A 12814-nucleotide genomic window follows, 5' to 3' on the forward strand; every position below is an offset into this window, starting at 1 on the left:
TGTCTTAGAAAAATTTAACCTATGGGACCTTTTTCTTTCTGTTGCATTTTCCTAGTTTTTCTATTTTAAGTGTCAATTTTGTAAACGGAAAATTCTTTTGTCAGTTACTGCATTTGTAAACCGTTCCCCCTGGTTGTATGGAGGACAGGAGATCAGAGATGTTACGCTACGCACAAGGTCGAGAACTAGGTGGAGTGGTGATTAAGGTGCTGGACTCCCACGTGGCCAACAGCAGTTCGAGTCCCTGACCTGGCAGCTTGAAAGTCACACCTGGCACATGTGTGTACGCCCAAAAGCCCAAAAAAATATGGAGGAGAAGGGACTGTGGTATGGCCGTCCCCGTGGGGAGCCATAATTTCTCACTTTCCCTCTCTTCATCTCTCTCCAACAAGCATACATGCCCTATGGCAAAAACCTAAAAAAAGCAGAAAAGAAAGAATTTCTGTCAAACATATGTACATGGTTGAAAACTCCACGGGCAAGTTTAACCTTATGATAAAAGACAGTTGTTCCCTGCTCTGGTTCCCCCTGCCTTCAGGCCTGATCGTACAGCAAAGTCTTTTTGTAGCTTTTATTTTTTCTTTTTTAAAGAACTATTTAATCTTATTTTTGAGAGAGAGATTAGACAGACAGTGAGAAATTCCCCCCGCCCCGGGGTGTGGGGGGGATGGCCACACTGCAGTCCCTTCTTCTCCAATCTCCTCTTGGGTTTTTGGGAACACATGCACACACGCCTGGCATGAATTTTAAGCCGCCGGATCTAGGACTCGAACTGTGGTCAACAATGTGGGAGTCTAGCAACGTAACCATTATGCCATCTGCTGGTCCCAATTATTATTATTTTTTAAAAAATTTGACCAGAGAGAGAGAGAAAGTGAGAAAACAATCCACCAGGTCCAGAACTCAAACCACATCAGCCACGTGGCGGTCGTCCGCCTTCACCACCATGGCACCCGGAGTCTTCAGACTTGGAGAACAGGAGTCTTCCTCTGCAGAAGCTGTAGGCTAGAAGGGAAGAACGTTCGAAATATTTGAATTGCTAATAACACAGCCACAGAAAGCAGACCTCCATCTGCAGAAGGACCCACCAGGTGGCGTTTGCCATTGCTGGGGGTGGTGACCTGATTGGGAGGACTGAGAGTAGTTTGGCTAATGAATCCATCCTGGTTACTGGGGAAGGCCATGAGTCCAGCCACGAGTGAGATCTGTCCACTCAGGGTGAGATCGGCCGGCAGTAAGTGCCGTGGTTTAGGACGTGAGCTCTGGGTCCAGGGCTGCGTTTGAAACCAGCTGTCACTTACCGGATGGGTGACGTGGGGTCTGTCTGCCTCGGTTAGTGCGGCTGTAAAATGGGGATCAGAAGTGTGTGAGTCAAGGAGCCCCTTGTTGTTTTAACGTTCATGGGTTTGTTTAAATTTCCTGATTCTTCGTGCCTTAATTTTGACATTGAATGTTTGTCTAAGAATTTATTGCAGTTGTGTTCAGACTTTCAGAACACAGTGATTTATTATTAGAATGCTTTAAACAGCTTGTTTGAATTGTGATCCACATAAAGACCATGCATGCATTGTGTCTCTTAAGCTTCTCTTCATCTGTGTTGCCCCTCCTTCTTTGTAATTTTTAAGTTTATTCATTTATTTCTTCCACGAGAGATGAATGGGTAGACACACAGACACAAGCCCCCCCCGCAGGGTTGCCTCTAAGACCCAACCCATCTCAGCTAGCCCGGATCATGGGCACGCGTGTGCCCAATGTGCTCAGGGGCTCCAGGATCCCAACCCTACCTTTCCTACGTGGCTCCAGGCGCATCACCACTGCGCTGTTGCCTAGCCCCTTAAAAAAAAATGTGGGGCCAGCAGGTGGTATGGTGGTTGAGGTGTTGGGCTCCCATGCGGCTGACCGCGGTTTGAGTCCCAGACCTGGAGGCATGCCTTCTCACTGTCTCTCTCTCTCTGGTGAGTGCACATGCCCTATAGAAGTTAAAAATAAGAATAATGATAAATAACATTAAGTAAATCTCTAAAAGAAATAAAAAATTTTTCACTCTCAGTTTGCTCGTTGAAGAACTTAGGATGCTTCTGGGTGTAACAATAGGCACCACGAGAGCAGGACTAAGCAGAACGGTTGGATTTACTGCAAGAGTAGCAGGGTCCCGTGAGCCCAAGAGCACAGGGCGCGGTGGCCACGGGAGCAGACCAGGCAGAGCTCTGCTTGCTGGCCCTGCTTCCCACTGCCCACCCCCCGTCTGCGCGTCTGTCTGTCTTTCCTTGTTGGTCTTGTTGCCCTCCAGTCCATCTGGCAGCAAACAGCCTGCAGCCACCCCTCTGTTCAAGGGACCAGCCAGGTGGAGGCCAGGTCCAGACCTATTGTGAATTCCAGAGAAGGAACTTGGGTCCAACCCTGATCCATGACCCTGTCATTGGCCTCCAGGGTCCCACTGCCCTGGCTGCATATCAGTGACAAGGGGGTGCACACCACGGTAGCTGCCCCTGCCTTGTAGGGTGGCCAGGTCAGAGGACAGGATGAGGGATGCAGGCTGTGGGGCACCGACAGAACCTGAAATGCTTGGCAGCTTCAGCAATGAAAGGCAGGAGGCCAACAGCTCTTGGAGCCAGGGGGTGACATCACGTGGTGGCACCATGTGGCACAGCACTGCGCTTCTCCCCGGGGGTAGTCAGACACAGTGCCTCAGCTGCTCACTCAGTTAAGCCTAGTGCCAGATCACCAGTACCTGGGCCAGGTGAGCACGCGTGGTGCTGCTACTTCTGCAGCGAGGCCTTGTCTTGGTACCCGAGCCTGCGTGCAGAAAACGCTGGCCTGGGAGAAATCCCTTCATGGTGGCCTCAGGCCCTGAACAGCACCCCGTGGGGATTTTGACTCCAGGTCTCCCATGGATAGAGCCAGTGGGATCTAATCAGGGAAGGATGCTCAGGAGCTCCCTTGGATGTCCCACCCTCTCCGAGTGTCTCTGGGCAGGCCCTCCGGGCTCAGTGCGGCAGCTCCGCCTGTGGTTCTGATTACAGGGAGCAAAGGTGAGCAGCAGCTGTCTGGGTCAGGCAGCGGGTACAGAGGGGGAAAAGAGCCGGCCAGATTGGTGAGGATAGATCGACAGGGTAATAGTCGAGGTCGCACCATGCTCTATCAGAATGTGCAGGAAGGGCTGTTAAATATAGGTTTACGTGCTCAGGGACAGTGAGGTCGATAGGCCAGGGGATAACTGCTGTTGAGAGGATAGTTTGTTACTCACAGTTCCCAAAAGGAGGGGCAAGACCTCTCAGAGAAAGCATAGGACTGGTCAGGAGGCAGGAGGAGTGGGGAGAAAACATGGGCAGAACCCTTTATTGTGGTATACAGTGGAAGGAATGGCTGAGGCAGGGTAAGCAGGTTTAGAATTGGTCAACTTGAATGATTTCAGCAGTCTCTGGGGCATGGGCACTGCCATAGTTGCCTGGCACCAGGCCCTGGGGTGATTAGGGCAAGGAGTATGTCCCAGAGTATAAACCTGATAGAGGAAGGGGAGGGAGTGTGGATTTCCTATGAAAGACGAGTGGAAGGTGAGTTGGTGGCTAATTCTAGGAATTAGCTAGGCCTGGAGGGGCAATCCTTCCAGGATCAGTAAGGCCTCAGGTGTCAAATCATCAAAAGTACATGAAGAAATTGGCCTAGCTACTGTGGTGCGGTGGTCACACAGTGTCCTCCAAGACTGGAGGCCGCATGGCTACTGTGGTTTGCCTGAAAACATGCCGTGTGCTTACATGCAGGTGCCCAGTATCCAGAGAAGCCAGGGGGTGGGAAAGGGGTTGTGGTATACTGAGACCCTGTCGAAGGTGTCTCCCTCTCTCCTTTCACACATGTGCTCACACGCATGCTCTCATTAAAAAAAAAAATATAGGAAATAAAAATCATGATTAACACAAGGCAATATCATCATGGGCATGGTAGTTTGGGGCCAAATTGCAAAGAATAGAGTGGTAGATGGGCTTTCCACCTATCCTGCCATCACTCTTCTACCCATCATCCACGTATCCATCTCCCCATTTATCCATCTGCACATCAAACCATCCATCCACCCATCCATCCACCCCCATTCACCCATTCATTCACTCTTCCATCCATCTTCCCATCTAACCATCCATCCACCCATCCATCCATCCATCCATCCTCACTCACTTATCCATCCACTCATCACCCACCTTCCCATCTAACCATCCATCTACCTACCTATGCACTATCTCTCCCTCCATCCATTCATCCATCCATCCACCCATCTATCCATCCCTACTCACCCATCCACCCACTCATCATCCACCTTCCCATCTAACCATCCATCTATCCACCTACCCATTTATCTGTCTCCCCATCCATCCATCCAGTTAGCATTCGTGGCTATACACCAGGCACTGGAAGGGAACAAGGTACAAGGATGTGTAAGACATTAATAAGGTCACACATTTGTATGTTCATTTGTTCATATATTATACCCTATACTCTTGGGCAAAGACGCTTGAGGTAGTGTACTTGATCCATAAAATAAGCCAAAACTAGAGCCAGCAGGTGCCATGAAGGTTAAGGTAATTGGATCTCACGTGGTCAACTCCATGATTTGAGTCCTGGACCCAGCTGCTTGGAAAGTCATAACAGGTGTGTGTGCATGCATGCTCAAAATCGCAAGAGAATGGAGAAGGAAAGATTACGATGTGGCCATCCCTCCAGGGAGTGATTTCTCCCTTTCCCTCTTTCTCCATGTGTCTCCCTCCAGTGAGCGCATGCACCTTACAGCCAAAACTAAAAATAAGTAAAGCCTTCAAATTATGTGTGTGTGTGTAATACATATATATGTGTGTGTATTTGTATATGTGTGTGTATATGTATATAAATCTTATATGTATGTATATATAAGAATCTGTTTTCTATTTCAAGGGACTTTTTTTCATGGATTGAAGTTTACAAAATATTAATGTCCAAGTACGTGGGCCACAGCCTCACCATGCATTTGTTAAAAGTTGGACGCTTCATGTTCAGTGATGAATTTTCTGACAGCAAAGTGAAAAATGAGCTAGGGCTGGTTATGAGATTCCAGCTGCCTCCGAGGGGAAAACCCAGATATTTGCAGCAGTCCCTGCCTTTCCATATTAGCATCTGTTCAGGAACCTGGCAGTGATAGCCATGCCTTATTTGAGTGTGTTGGTGTGTTTCCCTCTCTTACAGAAATGTGTGCATTCATTTTTCAAGTAGAAACCCACTCCTGACCAACCTGTGGCCTTGGCTTTCCTAGTATATGCGGAAGGGAGAACTCCAGTAGTCTTCCAAGAGAACTAACAACATCTTCTTCCAGATTTTTCAGCAGCCTGAAAATATTTATCAAGGCTCACCCGCCAGCACTGCCCGATGCGGAGTATTTCTGTGCGTGTGTAGTTTTCCTCTGCAGTGTTAAGATTGGAAGGAACTGGAAGTCTTTGACCAGATATTGAGCTATCTGCAAAACGAACTTGGAGATATTGAAAGCCTGTTCTGGGTGCCCAAGATGTGCTTTAAGAGGGGTCTCAATAGCTCAGACTTTGTCTCGTGGAAAAGGGAGATCCCACGGGGACAATAGGGACCAACAGGTAGGGGCTGGAGAATGACAGGTGTCGGTCTGACATCAGGGAGCTGGGCCATCGGGGCTGCCCCATAGCAGAATGGGCTGTCTGCAGAGGCACCTCGTCCTGGAGAGCATTCACGGGGGCTGCCAGACTGCCTTGACGGCGGGGTTGGGTGGGAAGCTTCTTTAAGGGCCTCTCTGATAAGAACTGGATCTCTGAATGCTCTCATGAACAGAAAAACTCCGACTTCCACGTGGTGCTGAGTAAATGAGAATATGATTCTTCCTGAACAAAATAGGATCTACTGAGACATTTTATCTATACTTAGGCTGGTTCAATTTTTTAAAAAAAGCCCTGTTTCTATTTAAACTATACAAAAGAAGAAAAAAGACAAGTGTACGGAGTTGCTTTTCTTCTTTTTTGCACTCTTGGATTCTTAAAAAAAAGGGGGGGGGGTAGCAATTTCAGTAGGAGAGGAATGAGTGACGGCTTACCTGGATCTGAAAAAGGCCAGTGTTGGAGACCTAGCATGAGGGCAAAGATGAGTTAAGTCCAGTTGCCCAGTTGTTGAATTTTCTTCCTGGTTCTGGTGATGGGAGGGCAAAATCCAAGTGGGTTTGTTTGATTTGCAAGCTTCCAACACTCAGTTTTTTCGCTTCTGTCCTTTCTCATCCACCTACCTGGACACGTGCACCTGCTGCCCCATCCATTGCCCTACTGCTATTTTATTTTCTTATAGCGGTACACAAATGGAAACAAATCCTGCCTCCTGAAGCCCAAAACAAAATTTTATTTTTTAAGAGGGATTTTTTGCTATAGGGCACGTGTGCTCACCTGAGGGACAGAAACAGAAATGAGAAAACATTTATCAAGGCTCACCCAGGGAGGATGGCCATGTTGCAATCCCTTCTCCATTCTCCTCTCAGGATCTTGGGCATGCACGCACCTGTGCCCATGTGAGTTTTAAGCCTACAGGTCTGGCACTCAAACCGCGGTCAGCCATGTGGGAGTCCAGCAATGCAAACATTATGCCATCTGCTGGTCCCACCAAAACTAATTTTAAAAGTTGGATCATGAGACCTGCTAGTGGTGGGGTGGTTAAGGCGGCTGGATCCCACATGGCGAACTGCACGGTTTGAGTCCCAAACTTGGCAGCTTGGGAAACATGCTGGGCATGTGTGTGTGTGTATGCTCAAAATCCTGAAAGGGGAGGGAGATGGCTGAGAAGTTATCGCCATGTGACTGTCCCTCGTGGGGAGAGGGGTGCTCTCAGTGTCTTTCTTCTCTCTTTCTCTCTCTCTCTGGCAAGCCCGTGCACCCTCAAAATTAAAAACAAAACAAAACAAAACAAAAAACCTTTGAGTCATGAGCAAGTCAACTATCAGTAAGATCTATTAGGTCGGAAAAGTCAGTGTTCATCTGTGTTTTTCTATGCAAAAATGCATCATGGCTTCCCTGACAGCGCAGTAGGATGCTGTCTTAGCTCAGGCGGTGAAGCTCATGGAGTCTACAGCAGGGCTGGCCAACTACGGCCCACCTGATCTCGTAAATAAAGCTTTATTAGAACAAAGCTGTATTAGTGCCCATTTAAGTAGTACTGTCATGCTGGTTTCATGCTACAGTGGCACATATGGCCTGAAATGTTTAGCATCCGTCCCTTGATGGAGAAAATTTGCCCACCCCTGACCTTGCACAATGGTTCTCAGCCCTGGCTCAGTCCCAGAATCACCCGAGGAGCTTTAAACATACAGATTCCCGGGCCCCCACCCCTTGGATTCAGATTCAGTTAGTCTGGACTGAAACTAAGGTATCTCTATTTTTCAAGGTTTTCTCAGGTGACTGTCAGGTGCACAGGGTTGAGAGCCATGGGCCCAGTTTAAATGGGGTTTTATGATTATAGAAATGGAATTTGTAATGATGTTACAGGGTTCCTATTCACTAATGATGATTCAGCCTTGACCTCAATGTCACAGTCATTGAGGGCCTAACTACGGGCGGTGGCACAAAGGAGATCGTGCAATGATAAAGTCACCTGGTGACCCTGGGGACTAAATCTCCTCAAAGAGGTTCATGTTAGGGTGAGCTCTGTGTGGGTGTGTGCGAGCGTGCGTGTGCATGTGTGCCTGTGTGTGCCCATGAGTGTGCGCATGCTTAGACCCAGATAAGCATGTGTGTGTAATTATATGTATACTTGGGTGTCTTGTGTGTGTAGTGAACTCGTTTTTGTTTGCAAATGGGTGCATTTCAAGGAGGAGCCGTGGCGTGTTCAGCATGGGTGTGTATCATGTTGACAAAGCTCAGACCCCTGCTTGGCGTAGGCAGCCTCTGTCTCATAGAAGTTAACATGAAATGTTGACAGCACTTGCTGCTCAAAATTGTGACACCTCTCGCCTTCCTCCATCACAGTTTCCAGTCTTCATCTCTCCTGCCCAGGGTAGGAATTTAAATTCACACTGGCATCCCTTCATCGCAGGTAGAAGTTGTACATGGGAATTTCAGGGTTGGTTTTGGCCCTTTTGCTTAGAGCAAATATTGACCCCTCTGCATTTTGCTGCTTTTGTCTGTCATGTGGACCCGACTGTCTCCTGCTCGGCCCAGCTGCTGTCCCCGCAGGGCCTGCCCTCCTGGTCGGAGTACCTGTCCACCAGCCATGGTGACTGACCCATCCTGGCTTGCCTAGGACGTCCCCGGTTTTAGCTCCAAATGTTGCACATTCCTGCATCTCCACCAGACCTGAGTAAACTGGGACAGATGGTCACCCTGGCCCTGGAGAATTTTGGAGCTGGTTGGTCTTCGCATGTACACAAAAACGTAACGATACTGACACGTGAAGGGTGGATGTGGGGCTTCATTAAAGACATATGTGCTTAAAAATGCAAAGCAAGGTCATTTGGTTTTGTGCATTTGATTATTTTCTTCTTTTTAAAAACAGTGAAGTGCAGGAAGTCAGGTTGATTCTTCTAGTTATGTTAGGCCTGTCAAGCTCTGTTCATAAGGGACAACACACCAGCCGGCCTTGACTCCGCAGTGAAGCCCACTGGGCGTGAAACAGAGGCTTCCTGAAGGGCTTCACTAGCTTGTTTGCTTTGAAGGGCTCCAGCCCGCGGGATGGTGCCATGGAGCGTCCTGGCTCACAGAGAGTGAGCTGTTCTGCCCTTTGTAGGAGCAAAGCACTTTCCCTCTCTGGGACTCAGTTTCCTCATCTACACGGGAACCACCATCACTCACCTGTCGAGGTTGTGAGGACTGTGAGGCTTCACTGCTGCTGACTCCTTTCTCCCTTCCTCCCTTGCACTGGGATGTAGTTCTCACTCACGGCAGGCATTAGCCAGGTGGGCAGCTATTACAATGACTCCAAAGTGACTGAGGCTCAGCCTCATGAAAATGCATTTCTCAAGCATCAGTGCATCCTCCCCAGCTGGCTCCAGTGGGTGACTCTCATTCACAGGGAGCTCAGGAGTCCAGATGCCTTCCCTCTGTGGTAGAGGCACTTCCAGGTCATGGCGGATTGTTTGTGAGGCTTGTAGAGGCCCAGGTCTGGAAGAGGAATGCCCAGAGCTCACTCACGCTCCATTGGCCAGAACTTGGTAACGTGACCCCACCTGTCTGCACGGGAAGCTGGGAGATGTAGTACAGCTGTGTTCCCAGGGGGAAAGTGAAACCGGGAACAGGGTTTGGCAAGTTTGTAGTAATCTCAGCCACAGGAAGTGTGGACCCCGTGGAGACCACATTAATGAACATTCCTCTGTTTCCAAAGCAAGAGGGTTGGGATTCTGCAAGTGGGTTGGGATTCGTTTTACACAGAAAAGGGGTCTGGCTTGCTATGACTTAGTTTAAATAAACTTAAAACAATTTATTTATTGCAGGGCTTATCAGAGCCTTTCATATACTGATCATAAATATCCATGAGAGGAAACGGTATGAAATATGTCCCAGACTTATTGGGCTCCTCTTTGGGGAGGCGCTTGAGAATGCACTCTGCAGAATACGGCTTGAAAAATGATGCTTTAGACATTACTCAAGTTAGTGGTCAGAAGCCAGCATACGCTTATAAAAATATTGATATTAAAAGAAAGTCACCCAAATTTGTGGTTTTTAACAGAGGTTAGTTGTGCAGGGTTCATGGGGTCAGGGGCCCGTAAGGCAAGTTCCCGTAGAATGTGACGAAGAGGTGCTTTTCTAGCTCCTTCCCATCACTTCTTCCCTCCTTGCTCACTTTTTTCTCAAACCGAGCAAAGGAAGCCCATGAGGACAAGGTCCAGGTCTTATTTACGGCTGAGTGTAGTCATCGGTGTCTGCGTACTGGATGGATGTGCGAATGATTTGTACAATACCACTTAACTCCCTGTCTCGGTGTCAGCTGGACGCTTCGAGGCAGTCAGCCTGGATTGGTCCTGTCACTCTGGCTTGCCCATCTGGGCGAATGTTAAAAATCTCTTTTCCTAAGCTTGAATTTTATGGCTGGCTGGCGTCATCTATCGTAAATCAAGGTGGGCTGAGGTTTAGCACTGAGGTTAGACAGAGTCACTCTCAGGAAAAACTAGACCAGGTTTATTATTTTATTTTAGTTACAGGCACCAGCCGTGTGTGTGTGTGTGTGTGTGTGTGTGTGTGTGTGTAGCTTAAAACTTAATTTGGTGTGTAATTGGGACTAGGTCTTTGGAGCCTTGGGTTATGTGTTTTGGAGCAGCCGAGAAGCAGGGGCTCGGCGGGGCAGGACATGGTATGTTAATTGGTGGCCTCTGGGACCTGTGAGAGAATTGGATTTAAGTCCCCAGTTAGAATGAGCTTGGCAGTTTTATTTGAGTCTCTGCGGGCACGTGCTGTGGAGACCACTGGTTTACACCAGCTTGAGCTGGCTCCTCGCTGTCCGACCTGATGCCCGTCAGCACATCCCAGCCCACGTGAGGGGCAGGAGAGAAGGTGGTGGAGCAGCCTGAGGAGGGCTGGGAGGGCCTCTGCCCGCAGGAACCTGCCACTTGTCCGCACACTTGCCTATCGTAGATGCAAGCCTCTCGCCCATGGTCCCAGGGAGGGTTTTGCGTTTTATTACCAAAGTCTCGATAAAAGGGACTTGGGTCAGAGCAAACATTCAGAGAGGAAAAACAAAGGAAATTAAATGCAAAATCGCTGCTGGTGAAAACCACATGGAGGCCTTGACTTTAATACCACCAGAGCCAGAGGGGGAAGCGGCCCCCAGGAGTCGGAACCAACGGACGCTGGCCTGGTATTCCTGAAGCCTGGCCTCTCTCCCGTTTAAAAAGAAATTGCCGTTTAATTTGTTTCTGAGTTTTATTTCTCAAGTGAACCAGCATGGGGCCATGTAATGAGGTTGTGTTTCTGGGAGGTGTTGAAAGATGGGGAAAGGAGCGAAACCACCAAGCGGGGCTGGGCTGTGCCATGTGCAGGGAGAAGGGAGGAGGCCTCTTCTCGGAGCCATATCTCCTCAAGGGCTGCCGGGGCAGGCAGAGGCTGCCTGAGGGGGGCTCCCTGCACACTCTGGAGGGCCAGAAGGTACTGTGGTCCCCACGGGTCCAGGTGGTCAGTCCGTCTCGCTGTGGGTGCAGAGGGGGAGGCTATTTCTCCTTCACTTTAAAGACCTGTGGGGGCCAGCCAAAGCTCGTGGCAGGAGCGTGTGTAGCTGAAGCGAGCAAAGAGACCCTTCTAGTGAGAGGAACCTGCTCCCAGCCAGGGCAGGAGGTCAGCTCAGACCAAGAGCGGAAAAGCCAGTGTGAGCATCGCAGGAGTCCTTTGCACACAAGGGGCTTCAGAAAGCCCATGGGAAAATGCAGTTAAAATGCAAGCTTCTTTTGGTGCACAACATTTTTGAAAGCCATGCATAGTTTTTCCTATGGCGCATTTTCCTTGAGCTGTTTTGAAGATCCCTCATGCAAGGTTGGGTAAGAGACTTCTAGACAGGGAGTAACAGAGGAGCCCCCTGAGGCTATCAGGCTGTGGCTGACCTGGCACCGAGGTGCTCTCTGCAGTGCGCATGGGGTGAATGTGTGCAGGGTCTTGCCCCAACAGAAAACCAGGGCAAAGGTGGGACAGTGCGAGGCCTCCTGCACCCTGCCTGCCCCGCCCTCCCAGACATGGCCCTCAAAAGACTCTTCACTGGTGACAGGAGAATCCACCAGCCCTAGCCAGGGGAGCACTCCCTCTGCCAGGTGACCTTGCTGTCTCAGCCCTGGATGTGTGACCCTTGCCAACACACACACACACACACACACACACACACACACACACACAAACACTCCTGGGCTCCAGGTCGATCTGCCTTCCCTGCTGCCAGCTTCTTACAGCCAGTGAACTTGTGGGGAGGAGTATGGCTCCGTGAGTTCAGCACAGGACAGCTGTCTGCTCACATGGGCCTGCACACGGTCTGGGAGGTGCTGTGCATGGTGAGAGCACACGGGTCTGTTTCCTGAGCAACTTCTTTGCACCTGCAAGTACAAGCTTCATCTTCTCTTCGACAGCCCTGGGAGGGAGGCATCGCCTCTATTTCCCCCCCCTCCCTCAGAGGGTTTGCTACAGGGTGCATGTGCTTGCCAGAAAGAGACAGAGAGACAAAATGAGAAATCATCCCCTGGAGGGCATGGCCACGCTGCAGTCCCCTCTCTGTTCTCATCTTGGGATTTTGGTCACACACGCACCTGGCATGAATTTTAAGCTGCCAGGTGTGGGACTCGAACCACGGTCAACTACGTGGGAGTCCAGTGACGTAACCATTATGCCATCTACTGGCCTTGTCTCTATTATGCATAAAAGAACATGAGCCTCAGTCACTCGTCCACGACGGACAGCAATGGCGACAGTTGTGTTTATTAAGCGCTTACAATGTGCCAAGCTCCATGCCAAGGGCTTGAATATCCCCTGGAGGCCTCGTCATAACTTTCTCCTTGTCACCATCCCTCGCTGCCTCATGCCTTGGAGGATAACCACCACCTAGCAGCCACTCCCCACCGTGGCTGCGGTGAGGCCCCAGTGTGGCGAGAACAGCTGTAACAAGTATGACCCTCCCAGCCTCATGAAGTCGGTGTCGAGGTCCCCATTGCACAGCTGGGGAGCTGAGGCCCTGAGAGCAGAAGCTTGTCTAAGGCTCCTCGCGGGGTTGTTGGCCGAGCCCTCTTTCTTGCCACCACTTTGAAGGCCTTTGCAGTGCAGACAGGCAGGCCCACCATGCGCATCCTGGAGGAAGAGGGAACTAGGGCATCGTGGCCCCCCCCGGGCTG

At 49.9% G+C, this 12814-nt stretch overlaps 1 long non-coding RNA gene across 1 annotated transcript; it reads right to left on the reverse strand.

Annotated features, from left to right (window-relative positions):
- Positions 1-1123: 1123 nt before the first annotated feature.
- LOC102492274 (uncharacterized) lies at positions 1124-5361 on the reverse strand. Its single transcript, XR_337003.3, has 3 exons — positions 5255-5361; positions 4342-4400; positions 1124-1342 (listed from the first exon to the last, which is right to left on the reverse strand). It is a non-coding gene; the product is annotated as an uncharacterized LOC102492274 (long non-coding RNA).
- Positions 5362-12814: the final 7453 nt, after the last annotated feature.

Source organism: Tupaia chinensis, unplaced genomic scaffold (assembly GCF_000334495.1).
Source record: "Tupaia chinensis unplaced genomic scaffold, TupChi_1.0 Scaffold143913_1, whole genome shotgun sequence".
In the NCBI taxonomy this organism is placed as follows: domain Eukaryota; kingdom Metazoa; phylum Chordata; class Mammalia; order Scandentia; family Tupaiidae; genus Tupaia; species Tupaia belangeri.